The sequence below is a fragment of the Oncorhynchus gorbuscha genome, linkage group LG07 (genome assembly GCF_021184085.1).
Source record: "Oncorhynchus gorbuscha isolate QuinsamMale2020 ecotype Even-year linkage group LG07, OgorEven_v1.0, whole genome shotgun sequence".
NCBI classification, from domain to species: Eukaryota; Metazoa; Chordata; class Actinopteri; order Salmoniformes; family Salmonidae; genus Oncorhynchus; species Oncorhynchus gorbuscha.
Genome location: NC_060179.1, coordinates 70490649 through 70515130, shown reverse-complemented (window position 1 = coordinate 70515130; position 24482 = coordinate 70490649). Strand labels below are relative to the sequence as shown.

Below are 24482 nucleotides of genomic sequence, written 5' to 3'. Positions count from 1 at the left end.
AGAAGGATGCAAAAGCATTGTAAATACTACAACATCCCAAACAGAACAATGGCGTAGGAAGACATTTCAAAGTGAATAAAAAGGTAGGTCATTAATTACAAGGTAATAGAGAAATTATAAGCCTTGAATTCAACATATTGAAAGAAGAACTTTGGCAGGAAAATAAAATCTAAGCTACTTTGGTAGCTTTCAGAGTTATCTCTCTGAGAGAGGTTCTAAAAACAGGATCGAAGTGGACAGAGGAGGAGGTAAAGCCCCACCTTATCTTAGCTCATTGGTTACCATAGCAACACCCACCCGTAGCACACGCTCCAGAAGGTATATTTCAGTGGTGATCCCCAAAGCCAACACCTCCTTTGGCCGCCTTTCCTTCCAGTTCTCTGCTGCCAATGACTGGAACGAATTGCAAAAATCGCTGAAGCTTGAGACTTATATCTCCCTCTCTAACTTTAAGCATCAGCTGTCAGAGCAGCTTACCGACCACTGTACACAGCCCATCTGTCAATAGCACACCCAACTACCTCATCCCCATAATGTTATTTTTTGTTGTTGAAGCTCTTTTGCACCCCAGTATCTCTATTTGCACATCATCATCTGCACATCTATTAGTCCAGTGTTAATGCTAAATTGTAATTATTTTGCCTCTATGGCCTATTTATTGCCTTACCTCCCTAATCATACTACATATGCACACACTGTACATATACTTTTTCTATTGTGTTATTGACTGTACGTTTGTTTATCCCATGTGTAACTCTATGTTGTTGTTTTGTCGCACTGCTTTGCTTGATCTTGGCCAGGTCGCAGTTGTAAATGAGAACTTGTTCTCAACTGGCCTACCTGGTTAAATAAAGGTGAAATAAAAAATGAATAAAAGGAGAACAGAGGGGCGGAAGGAGGAGCTCTAAATGGGGTCAGGTATCACATTGATGTGAGAGTTACAGTTTGGTATAAACTCACTGATGCTAAGAGAGTTGCACAGTGGCCCATACCAAATGAGTAATAGGGTCGACTCCAGAATACAAATAATGCAGCCCTTTCCATTATACTGTAGGTCTACATGACAAATGCTGTGCCTATCAGTCACATATGTACTGAAATCAGGGGTCTCTTTAGTGTTGGCTGCATATTGAGGCATTACAAAGCTTAACAGTCCCTTTAATGATGACCCGTTTCCAGCGCTTAGGGAGAGATATACTACAAATTAATCTGATAGCGGAAGAGACTGCTTAGTCCAGATAAAATAGGCTACATTGTACCATCATCATGACCGCTCACTGGCTGGAGTCCCCCGCCAAAATGACGTAGATGCCTTCTAGTCCCCCGCCAAAATGACGCAGGTGCCTTCTATTACTTTAATCCCCACTTTCATCACCACATGCTGTGTAGTTTATTCTAAACGCTGAAATAAACTGTGTTATTTGGAGACACCCCAAAAAATGTACTGTGCGTTTTTTTTCTGTATTTTCATTAAGTTTACAATATGCCATATTCTATGTAGGCTACACAATGAACTCATAAGAAAAAAAGAAAAAAAGAAAATGGAGTGGCGTCGGCAGCGCCACAGAAAAACCATGTGCTTCTGCGCTGCGGCAGTTGCCAGGGGATATGGAATGGGAGGGGTTATGATTGGTTGAAGTGGGTTTGTTGCCTTGGCGACGGCGAGGGGTTCGGTAGCGTTGCTGTGCGGCGTGATCTGCGCGTTGCGTGGATGGAGGAAGCAGCTGCCGATGTGATCTCTGACACTGAGACAGACATCTGAACACACAATTCCTGCCATACTTCTACTTTGCAGGCAACGCTTGCATGAATGTAAGTACTTGAAAAGGCGTCTAATTTGTTTAATGGTGTGATATTACGGAATGCTTTCATGTGTTTTTCGTGAACGGTGAAAGGTAGCGCAAAATAAATGGGAGAAGTGACTGAAAGCTCGAGCAGCCAGCATGGCAGTTCAATAGCGAACAACATGTACTGTACTTCCCCCATTTGTTCTCTGAGTTCTAGCGTTGCGTTATGGAATGCTAAGCTATAATAGAGACAATGCTATATCGAAACTTTTCAATTCTTTAGACTTTGTTTATTTTTTTCCAGTCGTGCTAATACGTTGTTTTTGGCGTCTCTTGTCTTCCATGTGGCTCTTTAGCTATCGAGTTGGCTAGATGTAACTTATTTTACGGTCGAGTTGTAAGTAGTTAGCCAACAACGAGTAATTTGACCGTCCAATGTGTTTTCATTTTCATTTGAACTTGCATGAAACACTTAACTTAAATATCAATTGCAACAATGTGTACCGACGATGGATATTTTGTATCCAGCTTGGATAGCTTCGCCGCTTTTCCACCAATTTGATTTGCTCAGATAACAAATGGCTCGTTTGCGCATGCAGTCATACGATGAACATGTATCGTTCTAGATTCTCTAAAGTGTTGGCTTGCTGCCCGTTTTAGTTGACATTCGATTGCCATGTCACGAGTCTGGCAGTGAGTTCGACTATTTCTGTCAGACACCATATCGATAGCTGCTTGAACTTATTTCATATTGAGCACCGAGGTCGTGTGTAATTTCGATTGTGGACCATTTTAACAGTTTGATACGAGTCAAATTTGAATCAAAACGTTTTTCGGTGAGCCGCCCATACAAGGACTCTATATATTTATTTATATTGTTTAAAAAAATATATATATATACATCTGGTGTGTGTGTGTGTGTGTAAATGTAAGGCAACTTTATTGGGCGAAAGTAGCAAGGGGGAGGTTAACGTGTTTGTGATTATGTAGCCCATTTGCCGTGTGTCCTCTGTGATATATTTCTTGGAAAGTATATCAGTAATTTAGTTATTTTACTGTTATTGATTCCTCGTTTAGTGACATTGCCAGTGGAACGTGTCCCAGGGGTTATCGGAGAGCTGAGCAAGCAAAATCTAGCTTGCTAACATTTCTGTTCTTCCGCTAAAGCTCCTCTGTCCCATGAGTTGGCCTGTACGCAATGCAATATGTCTGGATGGACGTTGAGTCAATTCCTCAAAAACACTCACATTGTCGCGGTGTTGCAATTTTGTAAGTTGAAATGTCCCACACACAGTTCCAAACCCATCCACGCGCATGTAAGGCGCTAGTGAGGCAGGAGCGTGGCCTTTGTCATAATGCATTATTGGACAGCGACATAGCTCGCTGTTATAGAAGTCACAACAGCAACTCCGAAAGGCTTATTCACATATTGGAGCATGTCAGCACATCACTGGACATGCAATGAGTTTAGTGTCAAGTTGCCTTTGGTGTAGCTGGGAACTCCAACAGTGTCTTAAAAGGGCTTTGGGCTACCACGTCCCGCCAGAATAGCTGCAATTCACCTTGGCATAGATTCTACAAGTTTCTGGAGCATAATTGGAGGGCTGCAACACCATTCCTCCACGAGAAGTTCCATAATTTGGTGTGTTGATGGTGGATGAAAACGCTGTCTCAGGTGGCGCTCCAGAATTCCCCATAAGTTTTCAATTGGGTTGAGATCTGCTGACTGAGACACACCCTTTAAACCCCATGCTCATTTGAGACCCCTCTTTCAAAGTCACCGAGATCTCTTATAGACAAAATAATTTACGTTGACATTTTTAGTCATTTAACAGACACTCTTATCCAAAGCGACTTACAAGAGCAATTTGGGTTAAGTGCCTTGCTCAAGGGCACATTCAACACATTCGTCACCTAGTTTGCTCTGGGATTCAAACCGGCGACCTTTCAGTTACTTGGCCAATGCTCTTAACCACTAGGCTAATAATGGGCAACTGGGCATTTTTAGACATGACGCTAACCATTATGGGATGTTTATTGCTTATTTAACTAAAGAACCGCACCTGTGATTTTGGACATTGAAATTGGTACCAGAGGTTACAGCTACGCTGTTCATGATGTAATGGATTGTCCCAGATACAAATTACTAGCTATCTCCAAACAGTGAGTGACTGTTGGCAGCCAATTCATTATTTTTCTCTAAAGAAAGTTGGTGTGATAAAATACAATAATAGTTTCCCCTCTCGTGTGTCTGTGTGACCATGTTACCCCTTTTCTCTAATCTTACAAAAGTTACACATTTGGGATTTCTGATTGTAAAAATAAAAAAATATCCTAAATCAATTATTTGGATTGAAAAGTGTTGCCTACTGTAGTTGTCTTGTTATGCAGGCAACAGTTTGTATGTGGTTTGTGTGTTTGACATGAGGGTGGAGAGGGGCAATGTTCCTTTTTTGACAAACAGTTTGCTGACTAATGTGCCTCAGATAAACAGTAAAACAAAGCAGGCCTGAGATAAAAGGAGAGGAAGAGAAGTGATCAACCTGTCATTTGTTTACTGCCAGGAATCCATGCCAATAGTGTGTTTGTGTAGTGTGTGTGTGAACACAGTGTACATCATGATTGGCTTTCTTGGAACCATCTGCTGTTTTTATGCTCTTTTAATAATCTGTGTGCTTTTGTAAATATGTTTTTTTTATACCATTGTCATTTGGTGTACAAGTATGTATAGTTGCAGAGGAGGGCTGCAGTTAGACGGGTAAGTAGTTTAGCTGCCTGAAATAGCCTAAGACCTGCTCTCTTTCATGGCATTCATGACTATAAATATGCCCTGCCCATAACCCTAATAACGCTGCTGCTAACCCCGCTGCTAACCTCGCTATGGAATGGCTATCTCTCTTCGCTCAGTGCAGCACAGGCACATGGAGCTGCACGATTGTCACAAGTGTGTGTGTGTGGGCGGGGAGTGCTGTGCGTCGGTCATAATAAGGTTATTTAGATTGCGGGCATGAGATTCTGGAATCTACATTTCCTCCCTGTTTTTATTTATTTATTTGCGCTCGACACTAGTTGAGACACACACACAGACAGCCTATCCCACAGAGTGAAAGGAGCCATGCCATTTAATCAAGAAGTGGAATAGAAAGAGCAGCTGGTTCAATCTTAGTGAATATTCTGCCCGTGTCCTCTGGGACATGTTAAAGTGTACCAGACTGACTGACATTATACATCTCACTCTGGAGACAAAGGGAATGAAACACATGTTTCTGAAACATGTAGGAGGCTATTCAGTGCCTTCAGAAAGTATTCACACCCCTTGACAGCCTGAATTTAAATTGGATTAGATTGAGATTTTGTGTCACTGGCCTACACACACAACCCCAAAATGCCAAAGTGGAATTGTGTTTAAGAGAAATGTTTACTAATTAACGAAAAGCTCAGTCAATACCCATTTAACCCCATTGTTATGGCAAGCCTAAATATGTTGAGTCATTTTTTAAAAACAAGTTGCATAAGTTTCATGAACTGTGTGCAATAATAGTGTTCAACATGATTTTTGAATCACTACCTCATCTCTGTAACCCACACATACAATTATCTGTAAGGTCCCTCAGTCGAGCAGTGAATTTCAAACACGTTCAACCACAAAGACCCGGGAGGTTTTCCAATGCCTCAAAAAAAGGACTCTGATTGGTAGATGGGTAAAAAAAAGCAGACATTGAATATCCCATAGTGATATTGTTAATTATGCTTTGGATGGTATGTCAATACAACCAGTCACTAGAAAGATATCGGTATCCTTAACTCAGTTGCTGGAGAGGAAGAAAACTGCTCAGGGATTTCACCCTGAGGCCAATGGTGTAAAACAGAATTTAATGGCTGTGATAGGAGAACTGAAAATGGATCAACATTGTATACTGAACAAAAATACAAACGCAACAAGCAACAATTTCAAAGATTTTACTGAGTTACAGTTCATAAAAGGAAGTCAGTCAATTAAAATTAATTAATTAGGCCCTAATCTATGGATTTCACATGACTGGACAGGGGTCCAATCAGAATAAGTTTTACCCCATAAAAGTGCTTTCTTACAGGCAGCAATACTCATCACCCCACAGATGATCCAGCAGGTAAAGAAGCCGGATGTGGAGGTCCGTGCTGGCATGGTTACACGTGGTCTGCAGTTTTGTGGCCAGTTGTAAGTACTGCCAAATTCTCAAACAATGTTGGAAGCAGCTTATGCTAGAGAAATGAACATTACATTCTCTGGCAACAGCTCTTGTGGACATTCCTGCAGTCATCATGCCAATTACACGCTCCCTCAACTTGAGACATCTGTGGCATTGTTGTGTGGCCTTTTATTGTCCCCAGCACAAGGTGCACCTGTGTAATGATCATACTGTTTAATCAGCTTATTCATATGCAACAGTTGTTGTGTAGATGGATTATCTTGGCAAAAAATGCTCACGAACAGGGATTTAAACAAACTTGTGCAGAAAATGTGAGCAAAATAAAATTATGTGCTTGTGTGTATGGAACATTTCAGGGATTTGTTTTTTAGCTCTGAAGCATGGGACATGTTGTGTTTATATTCTTTTTCAGTGAAGTTACTCCACAATAATAATCTAAATGAAAGAGTGAAAAGAAGGAAGCTGTACAGAATAAAAATATTCCAGAACATGCATCCTGTAAGGCACTAAAGTAAAACTGCAGAAAATGTGGCAAAGAAATTAACCTTATGTCCTGAATACAAAGCACCAAATTCAACTCATCATATTTTCAAGCATGGTGGTGGCTGCATTATGTTATGGGTATGCTTGTCATTGGCAAGGACTAGGGAGTATTTATTTTAAATTGTATTTTTAGAATCAAATAGTGGATTAGAGCTAAGCACAGGCAAAGTCCTAAAGGAAACCTGGTTGTCTGCTTTCCGACAGACACTGAGAAACAAATGTACATTTCAGCAGGACAATAACCCAAAACACAAGGCCAAATATGCAGCGTCTTCAGAAAGTGTTCATACCCTTTGACGTATTCCACATTTTGTGCTACAGCCTGAATTAAACATTTATTTGTTTTCTCCCTCACCCATCTGCACACACTACCCCATAATGACAAACTGAAAACATGTTTCTAGAAATGTTTGCAAGTTTATTGAAAATAAAATGCAGAAATATCTCTTACATTACACACCCAATACTTTGTAGAAGCACCTTTGGCAGCAATTACAGCTGTGAGTCTTTCTGGGTAAGTCTAAGTGCTTTCCACACCTGGATTGTGTAACATTTGCCCATTTTTATTATTTTCAAAATTCTTCAAGCTCTGTCTAATTGGTTAATTCTTGCTAGACAATTAATTTCAGGTCTTAACATAGATTTTCAGTTATATTTCAGTAAAAACTGTAACTCGACCACTCAAGAACATTCCCTGTCTTAGTAAGCCACTTACTGACAATGTTTCTTCAACTTCAAATGTAGATTTGGCTTTGTGTTTTGTGTTTTTGTCCTTCTGAAAGGTGAATTAATCTCCCAGTGTCTGGTGGAAAGCAGACTAAACCAGGTTTTCCTATAGGATTGTGCCTGTGCTTAGCTTCATTACGTTTATTTTTTATACTGGGGAAAAACTCCAGAGTCCTTAATGATTATAAGCTTACCCATAACATGATGTAGCCACCTGAAAATAGGAGGAGGAGTGGTACTCGGTGATGTGTTGGATTTGCCACAAACAAAGCGCTTTGAATTCAGGACTTGAAGTTAATTTCCTAGGCAAATATTTTTGCAGTTTTGCTTTAGTGCCTTATTGCAAACAGGATGCATGTTTTGGAATATTTTTTATTCTGTACAGGCTTCCTCCTTTTAACTCTGTCAATTAGGTTAGTATTGTGGCGTAACTACAATGTTGATCCATCCTCTGTTTTCTCCTATCACAGCCATTATATTCTGTAACTGTTTCAAAATTCCCATTGGCCTCATGGGGAAATCCCTGAGCAGTTTCCTTCTTCTCCTGCAACTGAGTTAGACAGGACACCTGTATCTTTGTAGTGACAAGGTGTATTGATACCACATCCAAATTTTATATTGATTCACCATACTCAAAAGGATATTCAAGGGCTTCTTTTTTATTTTTATTTTTTAACTATCTACCAATAGGTGCCCTTTGTGAGGTATTGGAAAATATCCCTGGTCTTTATGATTGAATCTGTGTTTGAAATTCACTGCTCGACTGAGTGACCTTACAGAATTTTATGTGTGGGGTACAGAGAAGAGGTAGTCATTCAAATATCATGTTTAACACTTATGTGACTTGTTAAGCTACATTTGTTAAGCTAAGGCTTGCTATAACAAAGGGGTTATTAAATACTGACTCAAAACATTATAGCTTTTAATTTTAAATGTACTTATTTAAAAAAACAATTATCCCAATTTCGTGGTATCCAATTGTTAGTAGTTACTATCTTGTCTCATCGCTACAACTCCCGTACGGGCTCAGGAGAGACGAAGGTTGAAAGCCAAGCGTCCTCCGAAACACAACCCAGCCAAGCCGCACTGCTTCTTAACACAGCGCACATCTAACCTGGAAGCCAGCCGCACCAATGTTTCGGAGAAACACTGTGAGTCGCTAGTGCGCAATGAGACAAGGATATCCCTTCCAGCCAAACCCTCCCTAACCCGGACGATGCTAGGCCAATTGTGCGACGCCCCACGGACCTCCCGGTTGTGGTCGGCTGCGACAGAGCCTGGGCGCGAACCCAGAGTCTCTGGTGGCACAGCCAGCACTGCGATGCGCCACCCCGGGAGGCCCACAGCTTTTAATGTTTTATTAATTTGTAAAACATATTTTCACTTTGACATTGAGGTATTGTGTGTAGGTCAGTGACTAAAAAAATATACATTGATCTATTTTTAATTCAGGCTGTAACAAAACAAAATGTTGTCAATACTTTTTAATTGCACTGACGTTGAATGTTCCTGAATGGCCTAGTTACAGTTTTAACTTAAATCAGCATGAAAATCTGTGCCAAGACTTGCTAATGGCTGTCCTAGCAATGATCAACAAACAACTTGACAGAGCTAGAATAATTTTTAAAAGAATAATGTGCGAATATTGTACAGTTGTGGCCAAAAGTTTTGAGAATGACACATTAATTTTCATTCTGCTGCCTCAGGTTGTATGACGTTAATTGCAATTCATTGCAAAGTCCCTCTTTGCCATGCAAATTTACTGAATCCCCCAAAAACATTTCCACTGTATTTCAGCCCTGCCACAAAAGCACCAGCTGACATCATGTCAGTGATGCTCATGTTAACCTCTCTGGAATATGTGGGATAGTAGCGTCCCACCTGGCCAAAAGCCAGTGAAAATGCAGAGCGCCAAATTCAAATAAATTACTATAAAAATCAAAACTGTCATGAAATCACACATGCAAGATACCAAATTAAAGCTACACTTGTTGTGAATCCAGCCAACATGTCAGATTTCAAAAAGGCTTTTCGGCGAAAGCAAACAATGCAATTATCTGAGGATCTGAGGATGGCAAATTCTGAATGCTGCCCCCTATCCTAGAGAAGTTAACACAGGTGTGAGTGTTGACGAGGACAAGGCTGGAGATCCCTCTGTCATGCTGATTGAATTCAAATAACATACATGGAAGATTCAAGAGGAGGGTGGTGCTTAGAATCATTGTTCTTCCTCTGTCAACCATGGTCACCTGCAAGGAAACACGTGCCGTCATCATTGCTTTGCACAAAAAGGGCTTCACAGGCAAGGATATTGCTGCCAGTAAGATTGCACCGAAATCAACCATTTATCGGATCGTCAAGAACTTCAAGGAGAGCGGTTCAATTGTTGTGAAGAAGGCTTCAGGGCGCCCAAGAAAGTCCAGCAAGCACCAGAACCATCTCCTAAAGTTGATTCAGCTGCGGGATCGGGGCACCACCAGTACAAAGCTTGCTCAGGAATGGCAGCAGGCAGGTGTGAGTGCATCTGCACACACAGTGAGGCGAAGACTTTTGGAGGATGGCCTGGTGTCAAGAAGGGCAACAGAGAAGCCACTTCTCTGCAGGAAAAACATCAGGTACAGACCGATATTCTGCAAATGGTACATGGATCGGACTGCTGAGGACTGGGGTAAAGTTAATTTCTCTGATGAATCCCCTTTCCGATTGTTTGGGCCATCTGGGGAAAAAAGCTTATCCGGAGAAGACAAGGTGAGCGCTACCATCAGTCCTGTGTCATGCCAACAGTAAAGCATCCTGAGACCATTCATGTGTGGGGTTGCTTCTCAGCCAAGGGAGTGGGCTCACTCACAATTTAGCCTAAGAAGACAGCAATGAATAAAGAATGGTACCAACACATCCTTCGAGAACAACTCAACAAATAAAAATGTCCTCCTGTGTGCTACCTATATTCCCCCCCCATATAATGCCCATAGTTTATCCAGTCTGGAGGGGGAGATCAACAATTTCCATACCCAGGGACACGTACTAGTTTGGTGAACTAAACGCTTGAACTGGACAAGAACCCGACATTTTCAGCACACGAAGACACATGCCTACCTGGAGGTGAAGGTATTGCTTCCCTAAACACATACCACAAAAAAAAAAAAAAAATGGGTCACAACTCCTTGCAGCTCAGTCGCATGCTGGGTCTGTACATAGGCTTTGCGGGGAATCCTACGGTAGGTACACACCTACAGCTCATCCCTTGGCAATGGGTACTGTAAACTAGATGTCGACCGAATTATTATTATTATTATTATTATTTATTTTTTTAATCGGAATGCCCAATTTTTTAATTTTTTAATATTATTTTGTTAAAATTAGAACCGATTTCAAGTTTTCATAACAATCTGAAATCGGTAGTTTTGGACACTGATTTTGCCGATACACAAAAATATCAATTTCCGATTGTTATGAAAACTTGAAATCGGTCCTAATTAAATCAGGCATTTCGGTCGACATCTAAATAAAAATTAAATAAAGATGTAAAAAAAATATATATTTTTACACCTTTTTATTGAATCTTTATTTTACTAGGCAAGTCAGTTAACCCATTGGTATTTTCATTGACGGCCTAGGAACGGTGGGTTAACTGCCTCTTTCAGGGACAGAACTATAGATTTTCACCATGTCAGCTCGGGGGATTCAATCTTGCAACCTTACAGTTAACTAGTCAAACCACCTGCCTCATTGCACTCCACGAGGAGACTTCCTGTTATGCGAATGCAGTAGAAGCCAAGGTAAGTTGCTAGCTAGCATTAAACTTATCTTATAAAAATCAATCAATCATAATCACTAACGTCAGTTAACTACACATGGTTGATGATATTACTAGTTTATCTAGCCTGCATTGCATATAATTGATGCGGTGCGTATCGTTGCTCCAATATGTACCTAACCATGAACATCATTGCCTTTCTTAAAATCAATACACATAAGTATATATTTTTAAACCTACATATTTAGCTAAAAGAAATCCATGTTAGCAGGCAATATTAACCAGGTGAAATTGTGTCACTTCTCTTGAGTTCATTGCACGCAGAGTTGGTGTATATGCAACAGCTTGGGCTGCCTAATTTGCCAGAATTTTACGTAATTATGACATAACACTGAAGGTTGTGCAATGTAAAAGGAATATTTAGACTAATGGATACCACCCCTTAGATAAAATACGGAACGGTTCCGTATTTCACTGAAAGAATAAACGACTTGTTTTCGAGTTGATAGTTTCCGGATTCTACCATATTTTGTAAGTCGCTCTGGATAAGAGCGTCTGCTAAATGACTTAAATGTAAATGTAAATGAATGACCTAAGGCTCGTATTTCTGTGTGTTGTTTATGTTATGTTATAACTAAGTCTATGATTTGATAGAGCAGTCTGACTGAGCAGTGGTAGGCAGCAGCAGGCTCGTAAGCATTCATTCAAACAGCACTTTCGTGCGTTTTCCCAGCAGCTCTTCGTTGTGCGTCAAGCATTGCGCTGTTTATGACTTCAAGCCTATCAACTCCCGAGATGAAGCTGATGTAACTGATGTATCTAGTTAGCGGGGTGCGCACTAATAGCGTTTCAATCGTCACTCGCTCTGAGACTTAGTGGTTGTTCCCCTTGCTCTGCATGGGTAACGCTGCATTGAGGGTGGCTGTTGTGTTCCTGGTTTGAGCCCAGGGAGGAGCGAGGAGAGGGACGGACACTATACTATTACACTGGCAATACTAAAGTGCCTATAAAGAACATCCTATAGTCAAAGATATATGAAATACAAATGGTATAGAGAGAAATGGTCCTATATTTCCTATAATAACTACAACTTAAAACGTCTTACCTGAGAATATTTAAGACTCATGTTAGCTTAGCTTTCATTTGTTCTCATGTTCTGAGCAAGGAACTTAAACGTTAGCTTTCTTACATGGCACATATTGCACTTTTACTTCTCCAACAATTTGTTTTTGCATTATTTAAACCAAATTGAATATGTTTCATTATTTATTTGATTTATGTACTATATTAAGTTAAAATAAGTGTTCATTCAGTATTGTTGTAATTATTACAAATAAATAACAAAAACCGGCCGCTTAATCGGTATCAGCTTTTTTTTGGGTCCTCCAATAATCGGTATCGGTCGACCTCTACTGTAAACTACACACCTCAACCCAGAGTCTCTGAGCGTTCAGATAGCCCACTGATATCGCTATCAGATCACAGCCAAATCAGTCTACTTGAACAGAGCAATACTCGATCATTAGGTATTAAAGCCAAGTAAACTGCATACTATTAAGAAACGCTATAGATGGGAGGAGAGTAGTGTTGAAACCTACCAAAAAACAAACCCAATCCCTTTTCGACAACTTCCTGGAGGAAACATTTCCCTGAAAAGCCTAAACAGTCTATTACACCATTTTCAGCTTCCTGTCAAATGTAAAAATGTCATACGTACATTTTGCAAATGGATGGTCCTGAGAATCAAACCCACCACCCTGGCGCTACAAACGCCATGCTCTACCAACTGAACTATAAAGGACCACGCCGTAAACTAACTTCTCTCACTCCTATTCTTCTATTGGCTCCAGTGTGCTAAGGTCAACACCCTTGGTGTTCCAACATTAACGATGTGTGCAGCAACTCGGACCATCTGGAGAAGTGTGTGGGGATTGAGGTGGTGTTTTCCAATTGTAAAGCCATTTGCCTGTAAGAACAAAAACTGACGAGTTTCTTGAAAACCACAGTACCAGTGACCTCTGGTTGCTGCCTGACATTAGTCCGTCTAGAAAAGTTCTGCGTGATTTCACAATGACTTTAAATGTGCTGTTGTCCTTCGTGTGGTTGGTTGGATAATTTGTTTTCCCATGTTGATAGCACCATGGAAGAGAAAGATGAGGAGGATTACAAAGACCATCACATTAAAACACCGATGTCTGGTTTTCATGGACAGACTGACAGGAGCAACACTTTGAACTATGCGAACGGTGTTGCATTAGAAAGTTAAACAATGAATTCCTGTCATTCAACCCAGGCTGTATGATTTTAAAACCGTGTGCCTTCTTGCCCTGGCTCGTTCTTTTTGACGTCGCCCTAATTCCGTTATATTCATCATCACCGTCTATCCTTCATCTTGTCCTCTCTGTGCATTGTCCCTGTGGGGTTCGTATGTTGCGTCTCCGCTGTCCATCTCTGGCTTCTGATTTCTCCAACTGAACCAGCCGCCTTGGCTGTTGCTGCTGCACCCTATCAACCCATCACAGCTCGTGTCTCTGCTGATATGATCTGGCCTTTGTTTGGAGGTGACTGCTTTTAATGACTGCAGCTGCACAAATTTTTCATCTCCTGACAGACAGGAGGTAGCCGTACACCCCCACCACCACACACACACCCTGAGCAACGCTTCCGTTGTCTTGGTTACATGACATCAGAGTAATCAAATAAACGTGGCTGCTCTGAATTTGGGTTGCAAATGTATTTACCGCGCTCTCTCTTCTCTTCAGGCAGAAGTGTGCCCCTCCACTCTTTAGGCCCCCAATCACAAAACAACAGTTGGTGCCCCTATCCCAATGGGGAGCACTTTTCTGAAAGCGTCACTGTCTGATCCGGTTTAATTAAGACGAGTGTGACTTTACTGTGTGTTCAGACTTTAGGGGTGTGTTTAATTAAGCATGTTTGTAGTTTTGCATGTCTGATTTCTGAGAGTGGAGAGGTCTGAGGGGGGAAGACGTGTAGGACTTCATGCCCCATAGAGACTCCGCCATGGTTCATTGAACTAATGCCTATGGGAAAAATCATTTTGGATGAACACCGAAAATAAGGTCTGTGGTAAACACAGGCTTAAGAGATCAGCTAATGTCACTTTTTTTGTGAATTTTGAAGCATTTGTTATAATAAAGGTCATGTTTAACTGACTGCCATTATCTCATAGAACAACCTGTATAAGATCTCCTAAGCCTGTGTTAACCCCTGACCATATTTTTGGTGTTTATTCCAAAAACCCAGTTTTTCACCATTCATTTTTTCCATAGGGATTGCTGAATGAGCCAGAGGTAACTTCTTTCTGGATTTTAGGACTACAAGCTGGCAAGCTCTGTTGAAATGATGCTAAACTGTGACCGTTGGAGGGTGGGAGCGAGAGTGCTTGAATAAACAGGCTCGGTTTAAAGGAGTGTGTGACGACGCAGAACATGGAGCAGCTTGGCTGACATTGATCAGGGTTTGGGCAGAGGGGGGTGACCACTGGGGCAGTGCTACTGTGGTTTTAAAGGCTTTTGTATGGTACAGTAAAATGGAATTCATAACGCTCTTAGTCCTTTGTTCAAAGAATGCACAGCAACACATTGGTGTCAAGTTATTACATTGTAATTTCAAGAAAAGCTGAGAAGATAGTTATTCGGTTATGAAAAAAGTATTGTCATTGTCAATACTTGTCTATTCAAATCAATCATTGCTGACATTCTCCACACAAATGAAATACATTTTTCCGTCTTCTCAAAAGAGCACAAGCATTTTAATTGGTTTCAATAGTTGCCTTAGTGCTGCTCTTTTTGACATGATTCTGCAACATCTCTCCTCTGCCACGAATCTGTGTTCGCTGGCTGAACTCTAAACCACAGGGTCCCTAAGAGATAGATGGAAGGCATTCACACCTACCTCCCCTCACACACAGCACATGTTTTATTATCCTTGTGGGGACCTAACCCTGTATTTCCATTCAGAATTCCATCCCCTAACCCCTAATTTTAACCTTCAACCTAACCCCCAATTAGAACCTTCAACCTAACCCCCAATTAGAACCTTCAACCTAACCCCCAATTAGAACCTTCAACCTAACCCCCAATTAGAACCTTCAACCTAACCCCCAATTAGAACCTTCAACCTAACCCCCAATTAGAACCTTCAACCCCAATTAGAAACCTAACCCCTATGCCTAAAATAGCCTTTTTCCTTGTGGTGACTGGCGAAATGTCCTCACTTGTCTGAATCTTCCTTCGTTATTTGCTTTTTTACCTGTAATGCATTGGGCAGACCGCACCACCCTCTGGAGAGCCCTGCAGTTGTGAGCGGTCCAGTTGCCGTACCAGGTGGTGATACAGCCCGACAGGATGCTCTCAATTGTGCATCTGTAAAAATGTGTCAGGGTCTTAAAGGGCTAAGATGAAATTCTGTCTGTCTGTCTGTGTCTGTCTGTCTGTCTGTATCGAAAAATATAAATAAAATAAATATGTATTTATATATAAATAAATGGTGGGACCAACAGCAATATTAATAGTAGTAGTGGACATGGGATTACCATCAACAGCAATATCAATAGTAGTAGTGGACATGGGATTACCATCAACAGCAATATCAATAGTAGTAGTGGACATGGGATTACCATCAACAGCGGGATTACCATCAACAGCAATATCAATAGTAGTAGTGGACATGGGATTACCATCAACAGCGGGATTACCATCAACAGCAATATTAATAGTAGTGGACATGGGATTACCATCAACAGCAATATTAATAGTAGTAGTGGACATGGGATTACCATCAACAGCAATATTAATGAGAACAACAATACATTAAAGCAATGGTAGTGGACCAGTGTCAACATGACGGAGAAGACACATGACCTGGTATGAAAGATAAAACAAAACAATGGGAAATATGATCGACATTACTTTGCACTTTTCACTGGCTGTCCCTCAGGTTGTGGCAGGAGGACACATATTTGGTGGCCAAAACTGCAAATTTGAGCTTTTCACCCAATAAATATATACATTTTTTCATCTTTTTATAGTTTCAAATTCTTTGCATTGAATTATAATTTTGGGAAAGAAATATTCTCTTAGGTCTGAGTATTTGTCACAGTGTAATAGGAAATGCAGCTCTGTCTCTACCTCTCCCCTGGAGCAGTGAGCACAGCCTGTCCTCTCTGGGCAGCCAGGTTTGTCTGTGACGACCGGTCTCTATAGCCAGTCTGTGCTCACTGAGTTTGTACCTAGTCAATGTTTTCCTCAGTTTTCTATCAGTCACAGTGGTCAGATAGTCTACTACCATGTACTGTCTGTTTAGAGCCAAATAGCATTGACATTTATATTTATTGTTATTTTATTCCCCTTCCTTTCCTGGTCTTCCTCTATATAGGCCTATGTTAGGCTATCTGTGTCACTCCCTCCCTCGGTGAGCTAAAGGACACTGTTTATCGTCACAACCTGATACTAGCTGTCTGACTCCTCCTATGACTGGTAGTCAGGTGACTTGGCCTCTCGAGTGAGGCAGTGGTCTTAGTGCTAGAGTTATCACTACAGACTCTGGTTAGATCCCGGGCTGTATTCCAACCGGCCTTGATCGGGAGTCCCATAGGGCGGCGCACAATTGACCCAGAGTCGTCCCGTTTAGGGGAGGGTTTGGCTGGGCTAGGCCGTCATTGTAAATAAGAATTTGTTCTTAACTGACTTTCCTAGTTAAATGAAAACAAGAAACATCGCAGCTGCTATATATATATGTGTGTGTGTGTGTGTGTGTGTTGTCGTGCTCATCGCTGTTCTTTTACATCTTTATGTTTTCATCAACTCTGTTTGGGTTCAACGGTTTTGTATTTCCCCATATGCCTGCTATTTGGGCATTGTTTTGTCTGACAGTGCATGTTGTGGCAATGAGTACAGTCAGCTGACGCATGCAGCCACACACACAGCCAGATAACCCTTCTGTGAGAAGACTAGTCTCCCTCAAGTAGGGAACTCTACTCCTTACACTGGTCAAGCACACAGTCCCATAGAGGTGTCTGTCTGTGAGTTGGTGTGTCTCTGTAAATTAACTTCCTCACCAGGCCTGAAGGGTTTCCTCCTTGCTCCGTTCTCTGTTTAGAATACTGTGGGGGTTACCAAACGTCGCCAGAGCAAAAACAACTGCTCCTTTATGAGGAGAATGTCAAGCCGGATCTAATGTCTTTTTGTCAACTCAACTCTCCTTGTTGGCTTTGACCTCTAGCACAGATCAGACCCAAGTATTTCTCAGTGGCAGAAGTTTAAAACCTCATTGAAAGGTTTCAGAGACCTCTGGAAAAAATGATTAACCTATTAGGTTAGTGTCTTTCTGTCCTTTCTAATCAGTGGAGATACCTGTGTTTACTGCAGGCAGAAAGGCAGACAGACAAGGCAGACAGACAAGGCACCCACACACACTTAATAAAAACACACATAAACCAGCTTCACCAATAAAGTAAGACGCCAACTTGTTGAAACATATCTTACTCCTTGTTCCAATATCAGACTTGTTACAATGATCACTTGTTATATATGCGTAAGCATCGTGACACACCTTTGTGTACCTATTAGAGGTGTTACAGGTTTGAGTCAGTGGTTTCGGTGCAGGAGGGAGGGAGGGTGGGATGGTGTGTGTGTGTGTGTGTGCCTTTATCCACCTCTTAACTTCAAAATGGCATGTTGTTTAGATATCAATGCAATATTTGAATTGTGGTGTGGGGCCATTAAATTGTTGTTCGTAAGGTAGGGTCTCATGCTTTTACTGCACTCTCAAAGAGTGACATCTGGGTTGATCTCTCTCCCAGTCAGTCACTGAAGCCTAGCCACCTCTTTGTGATGGAGGTTTGAGGAGAATGGGGCTAGACTGCTGGCCTCAGCACTTTAAGCGAAGCGTGTATTGATCCCTCCACATCGGCCTCTCTTCTCATGCCTCGCTCTGCCACCATCACCACCTAGAATACAATCACTTCCCTTTACAGCTAGGCCCTGCTGCCACGGCAACCACACTGCAGATCAGGAGATGAGCATCTGGTATGTGGCCTCTCTCCTCTTCTGTTCTTCATAACCTGCTCTGTTTTAACAAGGCATTGAAGTTGCACTGAAACAGTGACGGACTACATGGACTTGTCCAATAAGAACCGTTTGTTTTTAGTTTTTTTTCCTTTGGGAAAAGTTTCAAACATTTTGCTACTGTGTCTGACCTAATGAATTTAACCCTGAGCTGATGTAATCTGTCATCTCTACCCACTATTGCAGTCCTTCTGTACACATCTATAGAGAACTGCCCGAAGAGACGTCATTAATTAAGTCACCACTAACCTAATGCCTCCATATGTTGTTTTGTGTCTTCAAATCAGTACATTAGAAGGATAAAAGAGATCAATTTGCAAGGGATAATAGCCTAATATGTGCTCCGGCACCTGTCGTCATCTTTTGTCTGTCTGTTACCACAATCCTGTCATGAATTTGAATGGAGGGCAGGGGCTGGCCCGACGGAGAGGCGGGTTGCTTTAACTTGCAGATGAGCCGATGGGCCACCACCCAGGCTGGTGCTGCTCCGGTAGCGAGTTGCTTAGCATTGCGCTAACAGTCAACAGGCTAATCTCTCTCATTAGCTCTCTCTCCACTCCTCCACCCCTCCACTCACAAACACAAGTGGCCCATTAACCAGCTAGCACATCCCTCGCTCGCCTTGCCGCCTCTCGCTTTGATGCCTTTCTGATAAGAGCAAGGATAATGAGGATAATCATAACAGCGATGATAATTCACTATCCAGCGCAGCGGCAACGTGCTAATCGCCTAAAAGCACTTCCTGCTCCTCAGATGGATGCTCTTCTGCTTTTTTTACACACTCACACTTTAACACTCTGTTGATATTCACATGTGGCTGGAGGAGTGTGTGATCTAAAGGATACTGGGCCGGTGGTGCTGCAGAGAGGTGGCGGGGGGGTTGGTGTGGAGGGAAGGAGAGACTTTGTGGGTGTCGGTTGGTGTCGGTTGGTGATTAACCTCGACTAGCATGTTTGTTGCCCCAGACCTGCACATCATAAAACAGAGCAGACCCCTTGACCTTTTGTTACGTTACAGACTTATTCTTAAATTGATTTTAAAAAATCCATCATCAATCTACACAAAATACCCCATAGAGCACACCTGTATTTGGGGAGTTTCTCACATTCTTCTGTGCAGATCCTCTCAAGCTCTGTCAGGTTGGATGGGGAGTGTCGCTGCACAGCTATTTTCAGGTCTCTCCAGACATGTTTGATCGGGTTCAAATTCGGGCTCTGGCTGGGCCACTGAAGGACATTCAGACACTTGTCGTGAAGCCACTCCTGCATTGTCTTGGCTGTGTGCTTAGGGTCGTTGTCCTATTGGAAGGTGAACCTTTGCCCCGTTTTCATCAAAGATCTCTCTGTACTTTGCTCTGTTCATCTTTCCCTCGATATTGACTTGTCTCCCAGTCCCTGCCGCTGAAAATATCCCCACAGCATGATGCTGCCACCACCATGCTTCACTGTAGGGGTTGTGCCAAAAAGTACAATCTTGGTTTCACAAGATCAGAATCTTGTTTCTCATGGTCTGAGATTCTTTGTTTCCTTTTGGCAACTCCAAGCAGGCTTTCCATGTGTGTTTTACTGAGGAGTGGTTCCCTTCTGGCCACTCTACCATAAAGGCCTGATTGGTAGAGTGCTGCAAATATGGTTGTTCTTCTGGAATGTCCTCCCATCTCCACAGAGAAACTCTAGAGCTCTGTCTGTGACCATCGGGTTCATGGTCACCTCCCTGAACAATGCCCTTCTCCCCCGATTTGCTCAGTTTGGCAGGCAGCCAGCTCAAGGAAGAGTCTTGGTGGTTCCAAACTTCTTCAATTTAAGAATGATGGAGTCCACTGTCTTCTTGGGGACCTTCAATGCTGCGTAAATGTTTCGGTACCCTTCCCCAAATCTGTGCCTCGACACAATCCTGTCTTGGGGCTTTAAGGACAATGCCTTCGACCTCATGGCTTGGTTTTTGCTCTGACATGCACTGTCAACTGTGGGACCTTTATATAGACAGGAGTGTCTTTCCAAATCATGTCCAATCAATTGAATTTACCACCGCTGGACTCCAATCAAGTTGTAGAAACATCAAGGATGATCAATGGAAACAGGATGCATCTGAGCTCAATATCAGTCTCATAGCAAAGGGTCTCAATACTTACATAAATAAGGTATTTCTGTTTGATTTTTTTTGGCAAAGAAATTATATTTAAAAAAAAAAACTGTTTTCGCTTTGTTATTATGGGTTATTGTGTGTAGATTGAGGCAAAACAAATATTGAATCAATTTTAGAATAAGGCTGTAAAATAACAGAATGTGGAAAAGGGGAGAGAGAGGGGGGGGGAAGGGGTCTGAATAATTTCCGAATGCACCATTTATGCCAGCTATAAGTGTACTGTAAGAAGTGCAATAGATAAGCTAAGTTTGTTGGTCAGAGAGGGAAGGAAGGGAAGCTATCTGGTGTCCTGCACTAGGACACACCCACACTGTTTATACACCAAACAATACCTCTCTGCCATACCTGTTTGAACACAACTTGTAACCGAAAGGTTGCAAGTTCATATCCCCTAGCTGACAAGGTACAAATCTGTCATTCTGCCCCTGAACAGGCAGTTAACCCACTGTTCCTAGGCAGTCATTGAAAATAAGAATTTGTTCTTAACTGCCTTGCCTAGTTAAATAAATAAAAAATGTAAGTGTGTGAAATAGGACAAATATATAAGCACCCGCCAAATAATTATCATTATTATGTGATGCTAATGTCTCATACGCACTTAGAAACGGAACAAACATGCACAGTGGTTATTGAGCTTGGATCAAAATGATAGGATAGTTGTAGACGAATATAACAAGTGGCATAAATGCAGACAACTGATTGGTTCCTACCACCCCTATACAGTACATATCGGCAGAACACAGGCTAGAGCAGTTTGTCCTCTAGTCTGAAGTGCTGCCTGTTACTACAGGTATGTTGTATTAAAGATGCAGTCCGGTATCTTAAGCACTTATACATTTGTAACATATTGTCCGTATTTGTAGAGCGAGGAAATTGGGGACCAAATGTTCAGGAACCAGTTTTGGCTCGTGAGCACGACTTTCAAGACTACTGACTAAAATGTTACAAAAGCTTCGGAGCATCACTTTAAGAGGTGTGGCACCACTCCAGAGGCTACAGACCTGTCTGTCTGGTTTTATATATTATTTCTCCCATTTAGACCAGACAGAGCAGGGGTTGCACCCAGCCTCCCATGTGGAAATACGGGGGATGTATTTGTGTTGTGGAGTTAATTCTCTTTAAAACAAACGGGCAGTTCTCTCTCTGTCTGACATGTCTGATTGCTCTACTTTACTCTGAGTTATGATTCATCTTCATCCTCAGCTAGCCTGCTACTGGAGATCTGACTTATTTCTTTATTTACTGTTTCTATGGCTCTTTGCTGCTTGTTTTCTCCTCTTTTCTCCATCCCTCTCTCTTCTACTCCTCTTTTCTCCTTCCCTCTCTTTTCTCCATCCCTATCTTTTCTCCATCCCTCTCTTCTACTCCTCTTTTATCCTTCCTCTTTTCTCCATCCCTCTCTTCTACTCCTCTTTTCTCCTTCCCTCTTTTCTCCATCCCTCTCCTACTCCTCTTTTATCCTTCCTCTTCCTTCCTCTTTTCTCCATCCCTCTCTTCTACTCCTCTTTTCTCCATCCCTCTCTTCTACTCCTCTTTTCTCCTTCCCTCTTTTCTCCATCCCTCTCTTCTACTCCTCTTTTCTCCATCCCTCTCTTCTACTCCTCTTTTCTCCATCCCTCTCTTCTCCATCCCTCTCTTCTACTCCTCTTTTCTCCTTCCCTCTTTTCTCCATCCCTCTCTTCTACTCCTCTTTTCTCCTTCCCTCTTTTCTCCATCCCTCTCTTCTACTCCTCTTTTCTCCATCCCTCTCTTCTACTCCTCTTTTCTCCTTCCCTCTTTTCTCCATCCCTCTCTTCTACTCCTATTTTCTCCTCCTTCTCCATCCCTTTCTCCATCCTTCTTTTCTCCATCCCTCTCTTCTACTCCTCTTTTATCCTTGCTCTTTTCTCCATCCCTCTCTTCTACTCCTCTTTTCTCCATCCCTCTCTTCTACTCCTCTTTTCTCCTTCCCTCTTTTCTCCACCCCTCTCTTCTACACCTCTTTTCTCATCTCTCCTACTCCTCTTTTCTCCTTCCCTCTCTTTTCTCCTTCCCTCTCTTTTCTCCATCCCTCTCTTCTACTCCTCTTTTCTCCTTCCCTCTATTTTCTCCTTCCCTCTCGTTTCTCCTTCCCTCTCGTTTCTCCTTCCCTATTTTCTTCGTTTCTCCTTCCCTCTCTTTTCTCAATCCCTTTTTTCTCCATCCCTCTCTTTTCTACTCCTCTTTTCTCCTTCCCTCTTTTCCTTCCCACTTCTACTCCTCTTTTTCCTTCCCTCTTTTCTCCATCCCTCTCTCTTCTACTCCTCTTTTCTCCTTCCCTCTCTTTTCTCCATCCCTCTCTCTTCTACTCCTCTTTTCTCCTTCCCTCTCTCTTTTCTCCATCCCTCTCTCTTCTACTCCTCTTTTCTCCTTCCCTCTCTCTTTTCTCCATCCCTCTCTTCTACTCCTCTTTTCTCCACCCCTCTTCTACTCCTCTTTTCTCCTTCCCTCTCTTCTCCATCCCTCTCTCTTCTACTCCTCTTTTCTCCATCCCTCTCTCTTTTCTCCATCTCTCTTTTCTCCATCCCTCTTCTACTCTTTTCTCCATCCCTCTCTTCTACTCCTCTTTTCTCCATCCCTCTCTTCTACTCCTCTTTTCTCCATCCGTTTCTCTCTTTTCTCCTTCCGTTTCTCTCTTTTCTCCATCCCTCTCTTCTACTCCTCTTTTCTCCATCCCTCTCTTCTACTCCTCTTTCTCCATCCCTCTCTTCTACTCCTCTTTTCTCCATCCCTCTCTTCTACTCCTCTTTCTCCATCCCTCTCTTCTACTCCTCTTTTCTCCATCCGTTTCTCTCTTTTCTCCTTCCGTTTCTCTCTTTTCTCCATCCCTCTCTTCTACTCCTCTTTTCTCCATCCCTCTCTTCTCCCTCTCTCCTCTTTCTCCATCCCTCTCTTCTACTCCTCTTTTCTCCATCCCTCTCTTCTACTCCTCTTTTCTCCACCCCTCTCTTTCTACTCTTTTCTCCATCCCTCTCTTCTACTCCTCTTTCTCCATCCCTCTCTTCTACTCCTCTTTTCTCCATCCCTCTCTTCTACTCCTCTTTCTCCATCCCTCTCTTCTACTCCTCTTTTCTCCATCCCTCTCTTCTACTCCTCTTTCTCCATCCCTCTCTTCTACTCCTCTTTTCTCCATCCCTCTCTTCTACTCCTCTTTTCTCCTTCCGTTTCTCTTTTCTCCATCCCTCTCTTCTATTCCTCTTTTCTCCATCCCTCTCTTCTACTCCTCTTTTCTCCATCCCTCTCTTCTACTCCTCTTTCTCCATCCCTCTCTTCTATTCCTCTTTTCTCCATCCCTCTCTTCTACTCCTCTTTTCTCCACCCCTCTCTTCTATTCCTCTTTTCTCCATCCCTCTCTTCTACTCCTCTTTTCTCCATCCCTCTCTTCTATTCCTCTTTTCTCCATCCCTCTCTTCTACTCCTCTTTTCTCCACCCCTCTCTTCTACTCCTCTTTTCTCCATCCCTCTCTTCTATTCCTCTTTTCTCCATCCCTCTCTTCTACTCCTCTTTCTCCATCCCTCTCTTCTACTCCTCTTTTCTCCACCCTCTCTTCTACTCCTCTTTTCTCCATCCCTTCTCTTCTACTCCTCTTTTCTCCATCCCTCTTCTCTCTCTTTTCTCCATCCCTCTCTTCTACTCCTCTTTTCTCCATCCCTCTCTTCTACTCCTCTTTTCTCCATCCCTCTCTTCTACTCCTCTTTTCTCCATCCCTCTCTTCTACTCCTCTTTTCTCCATCCCTCTCTTCTACTCCTCTTTTCTCCATCCCTCTCTCTTCTACTCCTCTTTTCTCCATCCCTCTCTTCTACTCCTCTTTTCTCCATCCCTCTCTCTTCTACTCCTCTTTTCTCTCCATCCCTCCTCTCTACTCCTCTTTTCTCCATCCCTCTCTTCTACTCCTCTTTTCTCCATCCCTCTCTCTTCTACTCCTCTTTTCTCCATCCCTCTCTTCTACTCCTCTTTTCTCCTTCCCTCTCTCTTTTCTACTCCTCTTTTCTCCTTCCCTCTCTCTTTTCTCCATCCCTCTTCTACTCCTCTTTTCTCCATCCCTCTCTTCTACTCCTCTTTTCTCCATCCCTCTCTCTTTTCTCCATCCCTCTCTTCTACTCCTCTTTTCTCCATCCCTCTCTTCTACTCCTCTTTTCTCCATCCCTCTCTCTTTTCTCCATCCCTCTCTTCTACTCCTCTTTTCTCCATCCCTCTTCTACTCCTCTTTTCTCCTTCCGTTTCTC

The 24482-nt window shown here is 42.3% G+C and overlaps 1 protein-coding gene across 1 annotated transcript in view; it reads left to right on the top strand.

Annotated features, from left to right (window-relative positions):
- The first annotated feature begins 1618 nt into the window (after positions 1 to 1618).
- foxn2a (forkhead box N2a) overlaps positions 1619 to 24482 on the top strand; it is a 117525-nt gene continuing 94661 nt past the window's right edge. Inside the window, exon 1 of the mRNA XM_046357374.1 lies at positions 1619 to 1812. The gene's annotated coding sequence lies outside the window, so the exon portion shown is untranslated. The remainder of the gene's footprint in view (positions 1813 to 24482) is intronic.